Genomic DNA, 18,008 nt, shown 5'->3' on the forward strand with positions numbered 1-18,008 from the left:
AGGACTTACTACTGGCTCTACACTCAGGGTTCACCCCTAGTGAAGCTCAGGGAACCATATATGATGCCAGAAATTGACCCAGGTCAGCTGCTCAGGACTTACTTCTGGGCTCTACACTCAGGATTCTACCCTAGTGAGGCTCAGGGAACCATTTGTGGTGCTGAGATTGACTCAGGTTAGCTAAGAGGAGCCAGATGTTCTGCCCTCTACACTATCACTCCAGTCCCATGACAAGATTTTTTGAAAAGGAGTATGTTTGTGTGTGTGTGTTTGTGTGCATGTGTGTGTGTATTTGTGCTCTCTAATCCCATAGTGCGATCGTGCCCCATAGTGAGATCATGAAATTAATTTAGATCATAACTAGATTTTATGTTTTTAGAAATGTTAAAGACATGGTAATGTAGTAGGGTAAGTATTATTTCATGAAATGTTTCTTTTGTGTATATTTCCATTTGTAGTGTACTAAGTATAGATATATAAAATAAGTTTCTTAATTTGAGCGATGCTTTTTTTTAAAGTATGCTAGATAATACAGAAATTAAGGAACTTGCCAAGCATACAGGCAACTCCGTTCATTCTGCAGAATCACATGATACCCTGAGCATCTGAGCATTGTGGAGTGCAGGGGATGACCCAGGAGATTTCCAAGTGCCCTTGAGGTAACTGTTGGAATCACCAATACTGAAGGGCATGAGTAGCACTGCATCTGCCTGTGCCTCCTTTAAGAGATCCCCATCCCCCCAAAAGTGTCTCTTTTCAACCAGTTTTTACCACCAGCCTCGTTATGAAAATTTTAGAGAAACATGCTATTTGGCCAGTTGAGTTCTGGGAATCATGGTCAAAATCCTAAATGTTTTTCTGTGCATATAAGGTTACACTTGATTTCTGTTTACCTGAAATTAGTTGTTGCAGTGATTGTGCCTTAACGAGTTTGGATCCTTATCCATCCAAGGAAAAAAATTATATAATTGGGTATCTTTGGGGGGGGGGATTGAGGGGGTTACACCCTAATTGAGGTTACTTCTGGGCTTGCACTCAGGAATTACTCCTGGTATTGCTTGGGGGCCTGTATGGGATGCTGGGAATCGAACCCAGGTCGACCGCATGCAAGCAAACACCCTACCCACTGTATTATCAATCCATCCCCAATAATTGGGTATCTTAAGAAGGATTTTGAGCTTCAACATTTACTTCAAAGTGATTTTGCACTATTACCCAAGGACAGTAGAAATGAGGGGTAGGATGACTTGTCTACAGTTAAAAGCTGGCCACAAGTGGGGTGAGGTGGGGGAGAGGGCAGTTAGGTTAGAAAAGGGACCACTGTGACAATGATAATTGGAAATGATCACTCTGGACAGAAATTGAATGCTGAAATGAGGCAAGAGGATATACATGACCTTTCAGTACCTCTAATGCAAACCATAATGCCCAAAAGGAGAAAGAGTGAGAGAGAGAGAGAGAAAGAGAGGAGAGAGAGAGAGAGAGAGAGAGAGGTATAGGATATGGGGGGTGGCAGGAGGGAAACTGGAGACATCAGTGGTGGGAAATGTACACTGGTGAAGGGACGGGTATTGCAAAACCTATGACTGAAACCCAAACATGAACAACTTTGTTAACTGTATCTCTGGGAGATTCAATTAGAAACAAAACAAAAAACAAAACAAAAACCAAAAGTGATCCTGTATCTGTCTTTGGTGATATTCTAAACTAGTTAAGGAAAGATTATATTCAGAGAGGAAAACATGGTTTTCCATCTGAATTTTCATCTTTTTTTAAAATAAATTTGGTGGCAGTGGCATGCTGTGAACCATTGTGTTCAGAGAACTTACATCCTTCCATCTTCCTACCAGTAGCCTCCAAGTGGAATCTGGGATGGTCACTGACCTTAGGAGGCCTCAGGGCCAACTGCAGCCTTTGACTGGGGCCACTCTTGAAACCAGGATGGAAACTAAGAACACTTTATGTTTCTGTTGTTATGGTTGAAAGAACCCAGAATGTGAAAAAACCCAGAATGTGCTAAAGTACCCTTATAACATTTGTGTCATTCTCATCCACTGCCCGAAAGCTTACACAGGATCTTAAAAATTATTGCTTTCACCACTTTTTCCTTTATACCTCTGCAACACCATTTAAATAGGCAGGAATGCAGCCTTATGTGAGAGTGATTTAATTTTCTTCCCTAAATAATCCACTTTAACAGTAATTTTTGGTGATCGTGACCATTAAGTACGAGGCATTGAACTGATGTATAAGCTGAGGTTCATTCTGATAAAATATATGTTAGTAAGGAGTTAGTTGGATTTTTAAAAGAGAACAATTGATTATCAATGGTAACTGGCCTCCTTTCCGGAGATAAGCAGTCTGGTTCTAAGCATGAAGTATGTATATATAATCTTCTGTCTGTCCCCGGCCTCATCCCTGCCAAAGGAGTGTTTAAAGCAATATGTGTCTGTGATGGGAGAAATTCTATGTAGGAAAGCAGCTTGAAATTGTTCATCTTTGAGCTATGACTGCATGAGAAAAAAATGGGTAATGTGATTGTCATGTTTGTATTGCGTTTTTGTTTGTGAGCACTGAGCTGGATAACTGAAGCCTCTCATTGGTTTGGAAGAAAAGTGAAGATTGATATTTCTTCTAAACTAGACCCCAGAGAGAAGGGTCTTGGTGAGGGGGAGGTATAATAGGGATATAAGTTGGAACATTTTCTTGAGAGTAACTGCAAAAAAAAAAAAACACATGATAGAGCTCAGTGGCCTCACCTTGGCTGAGGGCTCAATTATGATTCAGTACACGCTCCCTGAAACACTTGCCTGCCCTGAGGTCAACCTGGCGGCTGGAAATTCTACAAATGTAACAGCTACTGTCCCTTGGCCTATTTTAAAAACACCCATCCACACAGAGTTTATACACATTCTGAGTCTCAGGTTGGAGTAAAATCAGCTTTCCTACAATACCTTCTTTGTGAATCATGCTTGGTAGTAGTGTGAGTCATGAAAAATAGATTCTCGGGTTACATTATTTTGGACCCTCTCGTCAGTAGTTTTGTTTTGTTTTAATTTGTGCTTTTTCACTAGGTTCTTTCCGCCTTTTATCACCTCTGTGATGCCCTCTGTTCCTCTGGATTTTACACTTTTCTGGAGCTGCCAGTGGAGGAGAAGGTGCTGTGCATATACCAGGCCAGCAGCTTACTGCTGTAGCACTATAGCACTGCCCTCCCACTGCTCATTGATTTGCTCACACGGGCACCAGTAATGTCTCCTTTGTGAGACTTGTTGTTGCTGTTTTTGGCATATCGAATACACCATGGGAAGCTTGCCAGGCTCTGCCATGTGGGTGGGATACTCTCGGTAGCTTGCCGGCTCTCCTAGAGGGACGGAGGAATCTAACCTGGGTCATTCGAGTGCAAGGCAAACACCCTACCCGCTGTGCTATCGCTCCAGCCCTTCTCCCAGTTTAATGCTAGGGGCCAAGAATTTAGTGCTCTGGGATTCTGTGGTGCTAGAGCCACCAGGACCACGCAGCAGTGCTGGGGTAACCACCAGGACACTAAGAAGAATGAGAGATAAAAACATCTCTTGATGAAATAAGGTTTCAGTTCAGCAGCTAGCCATCACTATGGACATTTACCCTCTATCAGAAAGTAGAACATTCCAAGAGGCGGGAGAGATAGGACAGCAAGTAGGGTACTTGCCTTGCACTTGACTGACCCAGATTTGCTCCCTGCTGCACAGGGTCCCTTGAGCACCGCCAGGCGAGACTTCTGAGTCCCAAATCAGGAAAAAATCCTGAGTAGTTCTGGGTATACCCAAGAAAAGGAAACAAAACTAAACAAAAACAACACAAAAGCAGAATCAGAAATAGATAGTTTTACTTGCTATTATTTCATAGGTTGTGTTGTGGATTTGAGAGTTCTAAAATAATTCCGTATAAGTAAATGATAGAAGCATTCCTAACCCTTCAAATTATTCTACCAAGTCCTACCAAATACAAACCTTTTATTTTCTAATAGCAGGGAAACCTGGATTTTTCATCCATGAGACAAGCCCCAAATTCTGTCCATCCTCAGAGAATTGAAGAATTTGCCATTGTCTTGACTCATACAATAAGCTTAGCCTTGATACTTGTTGGCAGGGCTCCCTACCATATTCTTTAGCAGTCCACGGAGAACATTGGCCTTTACTTGTAAATACAGGAGGGCACGCTGAGAGTCTGGACAGGAATCCTGGAAATGGCCCCAGCTTTAGGAAGGAAACCCTCTTGATCCTTTGGAGTACAAACCAAGGGTAAATCTATCATTCACCCACAGTAACTCTTGCTCAGTTTTCCAGGAGCCAAATAAAAGGAAAAATTATGAAAAAAAGAACATAATTATGAAAAAATGGATAGGGACACATATTACTATTCTGGAAATAGATGTTACCGTGATCCTTCATGAATCCTGGTAACATAAATTCCAGGTCAACAAAACATACTAACATAAGCCATAGTACAGGCAATAACACTAGTTTCTTGCTATTTGTTTTTATTTATTGTCCCTGGGCTTTGTTTGAAAGAGAGGGCATACACATAAAAGTATGCCTGGACCAACCAGGAAGGAGGCTAGAATGACACTCCTGACTTTGAGTCCTATATCCCTTAACTCCACAGCTAAATGTTTGCTTTCCATGATGGTTTTGGTGAGTGCTGGGCTATTATCCTTTCTTTTTTTTTAATTCTTAGAACCAATATTACCCATCTGAAGAGAAATTAATATATTACCATGCTTTTGGATCTGTTGAAAGGGCTCTGCTTTTTTTTTCTATTCCCTCTCTCTTCCATAGACAAGACTTTTACTTCTGTACACTAGAACCTGTCTCTGCCCAGCTTTGACATCTGGTTCATAGAACTTACCTGTTTATCCATCATCACTAAATTTCTCACAGTGTTCAGTCTCACCTCCCACTTGTTCTTTTAGCCGTACTTTTATGAAATTCCACCCTGCTCCTACTTGGGCTGCCAATTACAAACGTGTCTTTGTGTGCTTTTGTGTAATTTTCAAGGGCATAGATCTTTTCCCGTGTAACCTTTTCCAGCTAATAATTTCACCCACAGAAAAGAGTAATATTATCATTTATCTATTGTGTGTATACATTTTTAATCCATTCTTCTTGCCAACTTTCTTGGTTTTGTTACACACTCTTGGAGCAGTCTGTCTATTCTCAGAAGATATTAAAGGACCCATGGTTAATAGGTCAGGAAGATAACTCATTATTTCCACTGTTGACCTTGCTTTGACATGACCCTTGCTCATTTCATATTCTCAAGATATAGGCTAGTCTATCAGGTGAGTTCATATTTATGGGATGGATGGTTTGGGGTCAGGCTATTCTTGGCTCTGTGCTTAGGAGTCACCCCTGGCAGTACTCGGGGATCATGTTGATGCCAGGGCTCAAACTGGGATCCCCCTATGCTATCCAGCCTAAAGTAGGTTTATATTTTGACCTTCTTTGCTGCATTCCTTACCTGGGTATGAAAGACCCCACAGCTGGTTCATCTTTATTATTTTTTAGTTAAAAATACTGTTATTGCTATAATTAGATTGTCCCTTTCCTCCCCTTTATAGTTGCATGATGACCAGGGATCACACACATGCTCGACTGTGATCTCACTGGAAGTTGCACGCCTTAGTTGTGCTTGCACATATGCTCATCTTAGATCACACTTCTTTAATTGTGGTGCTCCCACACATTATAGTTGCTGTGCTCATCAAGGGTCATTGTGGTGCTGAATATGTGCATGTTGGTAATCACACTTCTGTGTTCTGCTCACATGCTCACATACTTTTATCCGCAGCACTTTCACACACTTAGCTGCAGTGTCCCAGTGATCACACTCTCTGTTGTGGTATCATCATTGAAAGAGCAGAACCAGTGGCACTGCTGTCAGTGTCTGGAGGTGGCACTGGGGATCAAACTCACGACCTCATGCATGCTAGAAAGGTGCTTTCTGTCACTAGTCACTCCCTAATCTATACAACTGACCTTAAGCTCTGTGTGACAGAGACTCTCTAAAAATTACCACCATGCCATCTGTTGACCTTTTGTACCAGCTTCTCATATAATCTGTCTGGTATATTGGGTCAGAAGTCAGCCTGTTTTCTTGGAGGGTGAACCGATACATAGCAAGATCCCTTTTACTGAGAACTCTAGTGTGATTTTTTTCCCCATAATTGGAGCTATCCCATCACTAGTTTTGCTTGGGAGATCATTATACTAAACTGATCTAACAAAGTCTTTTATATTTGAAGTACTTATTAGGTGCAAATCTAGTAGGAAGTTTGTAGTAAAGTGACTTGACTAAGGTATACCTTAAATCCCCTTCTCCCTCCTACCCTTCCCCAAACACACCTCTTGTAACAATCAGCTGTCAGTTAAATGCTAAATTTTCTGGTTCCATTTAATAAATTTGTTCTTGGAACTCTCACTAAATTGACTTCAATATGATTTAAGTTAAATGACATTTTCTAGTGTAAAAATAGTATTATGTTTAATTAAACAGAGTAAGAAAAAAACAGTGCTTGTTTCAACACTCAAAATTTTTCATATATTTTCTGTATTTTGTGGGAATTTTTAGCAGAAGACAAATTATCCACATTATTGTAATTCCATATAGTACAAAACCGGAACAAAGGAAATGATGCAGATCCTTTCACAGAAAGGTCATTTGAGTCATTGCAGTGTCCTGAACCATAATGGAAACTTCGAGCTACTGTGTATGCAGAGGCATATTTCTTCAAATTATGACAGAACTTATTTATGTAGTTGTTTTTTCATGAGAATATTTGCACTAAAGGAGGGCAATAGAGGGAACTTCAGTTATAAACAACAGTGGGTGGTGTGAGAAGGAAATAAGACTAAAATAAACTAGCTTCTCAGAACCTCTCATTCTTAATAAGAACTCTTGCATTCTGTATCATTTGGAACAGAGGCAAGGGAGAGAAATAAAAGAGCAGACTCAGCAAAGATAAAACATGAGTTCTGGTTGGTGACTCGGGATAACATCTTCAAACTAATAGACCTTGAAGTTCTAACTAGAATAGATGATGAAGATTTAACCTCCTGTTCTTAATTGGTTGGTATTTACTGATGAACAAAGTCTTCATGTCTTCTTCAGGTTAATTAGAATAAATGATGACTGCATGTTTGGACGTAGCTGACTCCTCATTTTGATGATTGATCATGAAGGAAGAAGAGAGTTTTGCAAAGGAGAAATCTTTCCAGTGTTTCTTTCCATAGAACTTTGGCTTTTTGATGGGGAAATTTAGAGAACAAAGAAGTGCAATGTGTGTTTAACATTTTGCATAATGCAAACTGACTAACCCTACAGTTCCTGGTAACCTAATTTGCATGTTTGCCAAGTTTTAGAACTAGATAAAAATTTAAAGTTAAGATTAGTGGTCATATTACTGGGTCAATGATTTTACATCTGGTCAGAGTGTTTTAAGTTATTGTACATAACACTTCACATCTGCTATAAGGAACAGAGAAAAAATGAAGGACAAGAGAGATACAACTGAAACCACAAAAATTATTAAACTACAAAAAAATAGTCAATTTTGATCCTCATGCGCTCTCTTCCGTTTATTTTCTTTATTTTGCTGTTTACTCATAAGTTTGACTTCCTTTGGTACAGATTTTACCTCCTATCATCCTAATTTAGTTGCTATATCATTATGACTCAGACCTACAATTTCTCAATTTCTATTTTCAATTGTAGAGTTTTGAAATTTGATGATTTTTTTCCTATTGTTGAAGGGTGATCTGTTCCATATTCCTTTATTGAGACTTTTTTTTCATGCCTTCACATAAAGCTTAAGACTTGCTTCAAAGAAGAAAAGAGGAAAATGTCAGGAAAGGAGATGAACAGAAGAGCTGGCTGGAAATGAGATCAGTGTCTATCTCCAAAGTTGGTATGTTGCTATGATATTTAGCCATAAAGTAGATGATAAAGGTGTAGCGGAAGAGACATGTTAAACAAGGGGGCAAAGACTTTTTTAAAAAGAGACTTTTGGATATTGGACCCAGAAGTTAGGAATTTTACCTTGATGTCTTTGATGTGAGATTGCTAAAGGATAGAACAAAAGGTGGACTTGAAATGAGATGAACATCTGAGCCACACTGGTTTTCATCTTTCTCTCTTCTAAAGCACATCAGTAGACAAGTTCATGAGCAATCTCTGGGGCAGTACAGCTCATCATTAGTGTCTCAAATTCATATCAGAAAGCAAGCATCTGGATATTCCATATTTTTTAATTGGGCTGTAATGTTTTGGTTTGCCATTCCACCAAATGGTCAGAATTCAGATGACATCTAACTATTGGGATAAATTAATCTGACTTTAAAAGTATTATGTTATTTTCATTGAACATTTTCCCACTGGGAAGGAGAGAAAAACCTCTCTATTGCTTTGTGTCCTTTTGCTGGCTTCTCCTATTTTGATATCCTGTAGTCTGGCCTGTGAATACACATGTGTCCGGCTTCCTAATTAGTTGGTCTTGGGAACAGGGCTTGCTTACCTTTAATAGATTACTAATCTTTTAACCCTTATTTTTTTTCAAGCAAAACATTTATTTTCACTTTCCTCTAAGAATTATATCATGCGTAAGCAAATATTTCGGGTTTTTTTTAAGTTAAAAACATTTAATCTTTTTAAAATTTTTTTAAATTTTTATTAGTGAAACACCATGAGGTACAGTTGTACACTTACAAATTTTTGTGCTTGGGTTTCAGTTATACAGTGATCGAGTACCCATCTCTCCACCAGTGCCCATTCTCCACCACCACTGATCCCAGTATCCCTCCCACCCCCCATCCTCCCCATCCTACCCTGCCTCTGTGGAAAGGCATCATTCCCTTTTGTTCTCTCTCTCCTTTTGGGTGCTGTGGTTTGCAAAAGAGGCATTGAGTGGCAGTCATGTTCGGTCTATAGTCTGCTTTAAGCATGAATCTCCCATCCTGGGAGTATCCTCCCAACACCCTTTATTTGGTGTTCCCTTCTCTGTCTGAGCTATCTTTTTCCCCTAGCATGTGTGGCTGCCTCCAAGCCATGGAGTAAACCTCCTTGTACTATCTTGGCTATTCTTGGGTGTTAGTCTCCAATTTTGTTGTTTTATGTTTCCCAGATGAATGCAGTCTTTCTATGTCTGTCCCTCTCTTTCTGACTCATTTCGCTTAGCATGATAGTTTCCATGTAGTACCACTTGTATGTAAATTTCATGACTTCATCTTTTTCTAACAGCTACATAGTACTCCATTGTGTAGATGTACCAAAGTTTCTTTAACTAGTCATCTGTTCTCGGGCACTCAGATTTTTTCCAGATTCTAGCTATTGTAAACAGTGCTGCAATGAACAAACAAGTGCAGATGTCACTTCGACTATACTTTTTTGTCTCCCTGGGAAATATTCCCAGGAGTGGTATTGCTGGGTCAAATGGGATCTCAATTTCTAATTTTTTGAGAATCGTCCATACTGTTATGCAAAAGGGCTGAACCACTCAGCATTCCCACCAGCAATGAAGGAGGGTTCCTTTGTCGCCACATCCGCGCCAACACCGGTTGCTTTTGTTCTTAACCCTTATTTCTTATCATGTGAAAAAAAAATCTGCTTATTGAACTCCTATGTTCATCCAACTAAACTAAGCTCTTTCTTGAAGCTTTCTTAAAGCTAGAGTGATTGTGTCTCTTGTACTTTGATCAGCAAATACCACTTGGATTGTAATTATTTTTGTGTATGATGGTCTCCCTCAGTAACCTACGAACTCCTTTCCCACGTCATCTGCTACATGCTCATTTCTGAACCTCCAGCATTGAATACAGTGACTGACACACAGTAGGTGCTCAGTGTGGGTGGATGGTGAATGGTTAGTTGAGTTGAGACAATTCATCATTAACAGTATTTGGAGGAACCATTCCTCGGGACAGTCTCAAAAGTGGCAAACTTAATATAGTGAAAAGAGTACAGGAGTTGGATTCAGGCCACCATTTCCAAGTCCTTTCCTGCTCTTTATGAATGTGTGGTTTTGGTCACAGTGTCCCCATGTATCAGTTTTCCCATATGAAAAAAAGAATGATGATTATTGACACTTTAGGCTTTTGTGAAGATGAAGTGGAAAAACATGTGAAAGACCTTTGTAATACTTAAGTGCTGTACATAAGAAGATACTAAAGTTATCATTTTGGAAATTAAAATGAATCCTTTGATGTGACCCAAGATAGACTTGTTTTCTGTCAATCTCACTTTATAGGAAGCATGTTATGGATCTGAAAGTTATGTTCTTGTGAAAATAATAAGTGAAAAACATCACTTACGTTATCCATTTGGGTAACTAACATATAGTAGTTACCCAAATGGATAAGAGTTACTATTGTGGATATTAATATCACTATCATTAGAAGAATGTAGTTTTTGCTTGAAGGAAAACCACTGAATATAAAAGAAAGAATAATTCTTTCGTCTTCATGTATTTCTCTAACCTCTGTGCACAAACAAGCAACTGATTTTTTTGTGTGTGCTGTGAGAACTTGAAACTCAGAGAAGAGGAACTGTAAAAATCCCAGAGAACATGCAATCCTCTTGAGCATGCACTTTAATTCTCTTATTTTCAGTACTGTCAGTAGATCCTTTGCTGAGGATAATGAAGCTATTAAAAATGTGAACATTTATCAGTGAAGCTTATATGCCACTTTATTTGGAAGTTGAGGTGGTGATGGAAGTCTTTCAAGTACTCGATGCCATTGAACCTTGTTAATTTGTGAAAAGGTTTTGTGCTTGCACTCTTTTTTTTTCTTTAACCATTCTTAATTTTCCAATCCTGCTTTTCGTTGGCTTCAAATGTGCTCACCAGAGTCCTGCCAACTTTAGTTGGAAAGAATGTATTTCCGAGCTTAGCTGGACATCAGTTTTTTTTGGGTCCTGCCCAGACTTTTGACAGAGAAGGTAGTGTTAAGGGGGTTAACGATGTCTAGACAGTAAAATCAGAAACTGTGTAATTTATGTTGTATTACAGACAGCCACTTCCCGGCCTGGAAAAAGGAAACTGGTTTTTATCTAAGGAAGTTACATTAAAAACCAAAGCCCCTGGGCATTCTGACCTATGAAAAGTTGAAGCTTGAATAGCTTTACATAACATTCTTCAGCCCCTTCAAAGTCAAGAATTTTACTGGGTAGGACCCGAGATGAAAAATAAACTTCCAAGTTTCAGGAAACAGTTCATAAAAACCATATAGTGATTTTTGCCTAGACTCACTCACAATTACATAGACCCCTGTAAGCTCACAATGCAATTTGTGTGTTGCAAGTCAGTTTCAGAGGCATATTGAAGTGTAGATGAAGGGAGCGGCTGATAGCAAAAGAGGTTGACATTGCTTGGAACTGTAAAGAAGATTAAAGATCTGACTCAGGGATAAAAATCAATCAGTCAGACACCACCTTAAAGAAGAGGCAAGCTCTTGACTAAGAAAAAGCATAGTCAAATGTTCATTCATTTTTATTCATTATCTGTATGTGTGTATGCACACACATGCAAAAGATTGAACCCAGGGAGGGTCTCACACTCTTGCAGAGCTCAATAGAATAAAACACTTAAATGCTTTAATTATAACAAAGTATTTGTGTTTCTTTTTAGATCTCAGGATTCTCATAAATATCAGAGGCTCAGTGTTCAACAGTGTGGAACACAAAGGAAAGACAAACTCTGTCGATAGGCAAGGCAAAAATTCTGTGAAACTCAGGTTTTTCTCAGTCCACAGTGGCTTTTCTTTTATAAAGTTTGAATATTTAGCTGGATTTTTAAATAAGATGTTGAATTTATTTTGTTTCGACATTTTAATAAAGCACTGTGGTTTACAAAGTTGTTCATAGTTAAATTTTAAACATACGATATTGCAGCACCAGTCCTACCACCAGAGTCAACCTCCCTCCACTACTGTTCCCAGGCCCCCTCGCAGAGCCCCCTCCAGCCTGCCCCTCCAGCCTGCCCCCTTATCAGGCACCTTTCTAAGTTTGGTTGTTAAATTTTGGGCTTCTTGATTTCAGTTTTGTTGACTATGTGTTCTTGACTCCCCTCTTCCTTATCCACCTTTGTACCTATCTCCTTGACCTGGCCCCCATGACTTCTCATCTGATTCTTCTACCACTGCCCCTCCCCCTACCCCCATACCTTTGACCTTTCTTTCCTTCTTCTTTCTATACTCTGGAGCCAAGGTTGATCAGGACATACCCCGTTTATTTACTTTTTTAAATTGTTACTCCTTTAAAAATTCTTTTTTTAGTTGAAACACCATGAGATACAGTTACAAACTTTCATGATTAAGTTTAAGTCGTCAAAGGTCGAGCATGGGTCCCTCCATCGGTGCTCATTTTCCACCACCGGTGTTCCCAGTATCCCCTGCCTCACCCCCCCCCAACCCTAGAGAGAGAGTAAGAAGGAAGGCAGGCACTTTTCTTCTTACTCTCTATTGTTAAACATCCCCCCTTTAAAACATTGCATTCCCTCATCCAGCTATTCTAAATACCACATATAAGTGATATTATCCTATGTTTATTCTTTTTCTTCTGGCTTACTTCATTTAGCATATCTTCCAGTTCCATTTATGTTGCCTTAAATTGTATGATTTCATCATTTCTTACAGCTGTGTAGACTTATCTGTCATTGGACATCTAGGTTAATTGCAAACATTAACTTTCTTTAAGGAAAGTATGAATTCTTTATGTAGAGCTATAGAAGATTATAACAAATGCTTCTATCTGAGCAGTTTTAGGACACATGCGTTTAAGATATATAGTCTTACTAATTAAACTTTGTTTTTCTGCCATTCTTTTAAAAGTTACTAAAATTTCTTAAAATAGTAAGATTTGTTACTTTAATTTGTTATCAAACAATTGCCTTATCCATATTAGATAATAAATTCAAAATTCAGTGTAATAATCTTCAGTGGGTTGAACCTGGACCCTAATAGGCACTAAATAATTGTTAATTGAACTATAAAATGAAGATAGTTTCAGAAATGTTCATACTAGTGTTAATATTATATACTAAGTATTAAACATTAAAAGTATATAAAAGTATAATGTATGGATTTCTTAAATGCCCATGATATATTTAATATACATAAATATGTTTGATATGTAGAAATATCCATAGCAGTCAGGTGAAAGGATAAAAATTTTTTTCAAAAAGTATTCCTTTGGCAGAAAAACTTGGAGATTATATTCCCATCACACACCAGGAAAGCTGAAATCACTTGCTAATATGTTCCTCCAGTATGGGATATTTAGACAGTGAGTTTCTCTGGGTGAGAACCTACATCTCATACAATGCTTAAACTGTAAAAAATACAGTGGTAAGTTCTTAATTGATAAAATGGTGAGTTATCTATGTAAAAGAGTGCTTTGGAAACCAATATCCACTGGTATATTAGTGTTCTACCATTGCTAATTATGGTAGGAAATAACAGTGAGAAATTTACAGAAATAATCATGGTTACCATTAACAAATGGTAATAAAAAATCATTATTAATAAACACATGCCATTAGCTCACTTAATCTTTCTAACTCCACTTTCCATTTGATGATTATCATTGAGGTCACTAACATAATAATTTTCAGTGGGTTTGGATTTGATTTGTCTTCAATATAAAACCCATTAATTTATTTTAAGACTTTTTATTTACCTTTGCACTACTTTTTCATAGCACTGCACGGTCCTCCTGTTGCTCTTCGATTTGCTGAAGCGGGCCCAATAACATTGTGAGACTTGTTACTGTGTTTGGCACATCGAATACATCACGGGTAGCTTGCCAGGCTTTGCCGTGCGGAGGAGATACTCTCAGTAGCTTGCCAGGCTCTCCGAGAGGGGCGGAGGAATCGAACCTGGGCCGACCAGGTTGGCCGCGTGCAAAGCGTGCAAACACCTTACCTGCTGTGCTATCGCTCCAGCCCACTTTTTCATAAGAAGCTATTTTTTTAACCTACTATAGTCTTCCCAGCATACTTCTAAAGGGATTCATAATCATACTAAAAGCTAAAGGACCTTTAAAAATTCATCTTCTCATTCCAAGTACTTATTTTTTAATGCTGCATAAAACATTTGTTTTAAAGCAAAGTATTCTAAAGCCTAATGGCTTAAAGCGATGATAAAAACTTTAATTGTTTGTGAATCTGCAATTGGGGCAAGACTTAATAGGGATAGCTTGTGATTTTGTTGATATCAACAGTGACTGTTCAAAGAAAAATAGAATAATTCTTTTTTGCAGTGGAAAAGGATTTTTAATTTTTTATTAATTTTTATTAGTGAAACACCATGAGGTACAGTTGTAGACTTACACATTTTTGTGCTTGGGTTTCAATTATACAATGATCAAATACCCATCCCTCCACCATTTCCCATTTTCCACCACCACTAATCCCAGTATCCTTCCCACCCCCCATCCTCTCCATCCCACCCTGCCTCTGTGGAAGAGCATTCCCTTTTGTTCTCTCTCTCCTTTTGGGTGCTTTGTTTGCAACAGAGGCATTAAGTGGCAATCATGTTCGGTCTATAGTCTACTTTCAGCATGCATCTCCCCTCCTGGGCGGATCTTCCCAACACCCTTTATTTGGTGCTCCCTTCTCTATCTAAGCTGCCCTTTCCCCTAGAATGCCCGGCTGGCCTCTAAGCCATGGAGTAATTCTCCTGGTACTGATCTCGGCTATTCTTTGGTATTATTCTCCTGAAAAATAGAATAATTCTTTACATTGTGGCAGTTAATATGGAAAGGTTCAAATGATGAAAGCCTGGCACAGTCAAGGCTGTATAGTCTTTCTTTGCATCTCTATATGAATTTGCCCTGCATTCTTTCCAACATTACAGCATCAGATTTGCCTGATTTTCCACACATAAGTTCAGCTGCACCAACAGTCAGAGCTAGGGTAGAAGAGGAGGTTGAAGGGGGGTGAGGAGGGGCAAGGAGAGTGAGGAGGAGTCAGGTAGAAACTCTATTTCCCATTTATGATCATTGTTTAGCTACTGTGATTTACAAAGTTTTCTGAAGTGAGATGGGAAGGGGAGAAATTGTCTGTTTGTTTTGGGGCCCACCTTGGCAGTGCTCAGGTCTTACTCCTGGATATGTGCTCAGAAATCATTCCTGGAAGATTCAGGGGACCATATGGGATGCTGAGGATTGAACCTGAGTTGGGCGCAAGACAAGCACCTTATCCTTTGTACTGTCATTTTGACCCTGCAACCTTTTTCTTAAAAAAAATTTTTTATAGCTTAGGTCACATGTTACAATAGTAATAGAATTCTTATGATTATGATGCACTTAGTATCTCACTTCCAAACCTCTGAAATGTTCAAGACCCTTTTAACCTGGTTTTATTTTTTTTATTTTTTCATTAGAAGCAAGACATTAAAGTCAGCCTACAAACAAAAAAAGAGGGATTAGTGCTCACACTTTGCTGGAAGAATGTCAAATAATTTATGAACTTCTTATTTATTTATTTATTTGGGGAGCCATACCTGCTTATGCTGAGGATTTACTCCCAGATCTGCTCTCAGGGGTCACTGCTGGCGGGCTTGGGGGATCAAACCTGCATTGGCCTCATGCAGGCCACCTAGCCATTGTACCGTCACTCTGGCTATTTATTTTTTTTGTTATCACACTGTAATTTTCAAAGTTGTTCCTAATACAGTTGTTTGAGACATTTAATGTTCAATACCACTCCCACCACCAGTGTGACCTTGCCCTTCCAATATCCCCAGTTTTTATTTTTATTTATTTTTTGCTTTTTGGGTCATACTCGGCGATGCACAGGGGATACTTCAGGCTCTGCACTCAGGAATTACTTCTGGCGGTGCTCGGAGGATCATATGGGATCCTAGGGATCAAACCTGGGCCGGCCGCGTGCAAGGTTAATGCCCTAACCACTGTGCTATCGCTCCAGCCCCATATCCCCAGATTTTCACAAGCCTGCTCCCTGAGTAGGCCCAAATTTACTTGATATTATTTGTTACAACAGTGTTTTTTCTATCCACTGGGTCTTTCCGCCCCACTTCAAAGCTTTCTTGTGACAAGAGATCCTCACTGAAATAAGGACAAGTGTTCCTTACATCCCAATATTTTCATTTATACAATTTTACACTATTGTACTTTGCTTATGAGCCAAAGAGGAGGATGGGTTTATTATATCAAAACAGAAAAATGACTTGTTGAATTGTATATTTAATATTAAGGAAGTTTAGAAATGCTTCTCTGTTGTAGAATTGTTAGGAATTAAAATACTTTTACTGATATTCGGGCTGGAGCCATAGCACAACGAGCAGGGGATTTGCTTTGCACGCGGCCGACCTGGGTTCGATTCCTCCACCCTTCTCGGAGAGCCCTGCAAGCTACCGAGAGTATCTCACCTGCACGGCAAAGCCTGGCAAGCTACTCGTGATATATTTGATATGCCAAAAACAGTAACAACAAGTCTCAGAATTTGTTGTGAGATGTTACTGGTGCCCGCTCAAGCAAATCGATGAACAACAGGACAGTACTTCAGTGCTATTGTTTGTTGCAATAAAATGGCAAAAGGAATTTCAAAAAATGTATCAATTTATGAACTTCTTTGGAAAGTGCCCTGGTACTGTGAAGCTTACTTGAGTGGTCCTTTTCTATCTTAACTGTAGGCATTGAGGCAAGGCCTGGACAGAAATGGGGAAGTGCAGCTGCCAGCAGCCATCTAGCCCTCTGCAGTGGTTGCCCTGGCCTCCAGTAGGGACCTCCTTGACCACCAATGATAGATAACTTTGGGAAATAATAACAAACACTATTTTAAGTTTCATTCTAAAAGAAATTATTATAGTCTGGATTGTCTTTGTATCCCTTGCCTTTTCCCCCAAACATCATAATTTCATCCTTTTCTTGAAATTATGACATGTGGGATTGATGGTGTGATGGGATTGATAGTGGTCTATGTAGCCAAGTACATTTTTTGATTTTTGAAAGTATGATGATACTTGATTTGGAGGATTGTAGACTTGCCTTTCAACTCCTCATTCCGAATCACTTTGTTGTACACAAGCAGCAGTCTTATGGCACTTCAGCTCATTTCCGAAAGCAGCTGTTTCCAATCTTTGCAGTCACTCCAGGGGTACTGGTGGGATGTGTCATTGCAATACCAAGTTACGTGACTTAATTCAGACACAGTCAACTATGACCATCACTAGTGCTTGCTGTATGCTAGGAGCACGAGATGTTGTTGGTTTTTCGGGGTTTTTTTCTGTTTATTATTATTGTTGTTGTTGTTGAATCACTGTGAGAAACAGTTACAAAGCTTTCATGTTTGAGTTTCAGTCATACAATGATTGAACACCCATCTCTCCCCCAGTGCACATGTTCCACCACCAATGTCCCTAGTACCCCTCCCCTTCCCAATCCTCCCCCTGCCTCAATGGCAGACAAATGAAATGGTTTTGTTATCCCACTTAATCCTCTGAGATAGGTGTTAATATTCATATTCTACGGGCAGGAAAATCAAGAGACTACAAGAGACTAAGGAAGTGCCTAACGTTGCATACTACTAGTATGTAGAAAAAACTTACTTTAAATTGGGCTGCCTTACTTCCCAGCCTTTACCTTACCTTACTTCCCAGCCCTTTACCTTACCTTACTTCCCAGCCCTTGCCTTTGGCCTTACAGTCGATTATAACCATTGTTCTCTATTAGTTTACACCCTCTCCCAGTACCTTATTATAGTACAGAAAGCTCAAGTTTTTTTGTAGTACAAAGAACTCACTGTACAGGAGAAAGCTGTCTTTTCAGCGGTACCATACATCCTTCTTCACAATGCACTGTGAGAGAATATGCGTAGAAGAAGAGAATTCAAATAGAAGTCTGAGAGCTTGTAGAGTTTCTGTTTGCATATGGGTCAAACAAGACTCTGGGCTTCAGGGGCACTGTTTAGCACATAACAAATATTTTTTCTTCATAAAATTTATGTTTACTAG

The 18,008-nt window shown here is 39.2% G+C and overlaps 1 protein-coding gene across 1 annotated transcript in view; it reads left to right on the forward strand.

Annotated features, from left to right (window-relative positions):
• Nucleotides 1-18,008, forward strand: part of DDAH1 (dimethylarginine dimethylaminohydrolase 1) — a 171,548-nt gene that overhangs the window by 17,580 nt on the left and 135,960 nt on the right. The gene's annotated exons all lie outside the window — the stretch shown is intronic.

Source organism: Sorex fumeus, unplaced genomic scaffold (genome assembly GCF_029834395.1).
Source record: "Sorex fumeus unplaced genomic scaffold, SorFum_2.1 ptg000047l, whole genome shotgun sequence".
NCBI classification, from domain to species: domain Eukaryota; kingdom Metazoa; phylum Chordata; class Mammalia; order Eulipotyphla; family Soricidae; genus Sorex; species Sorex fumeus.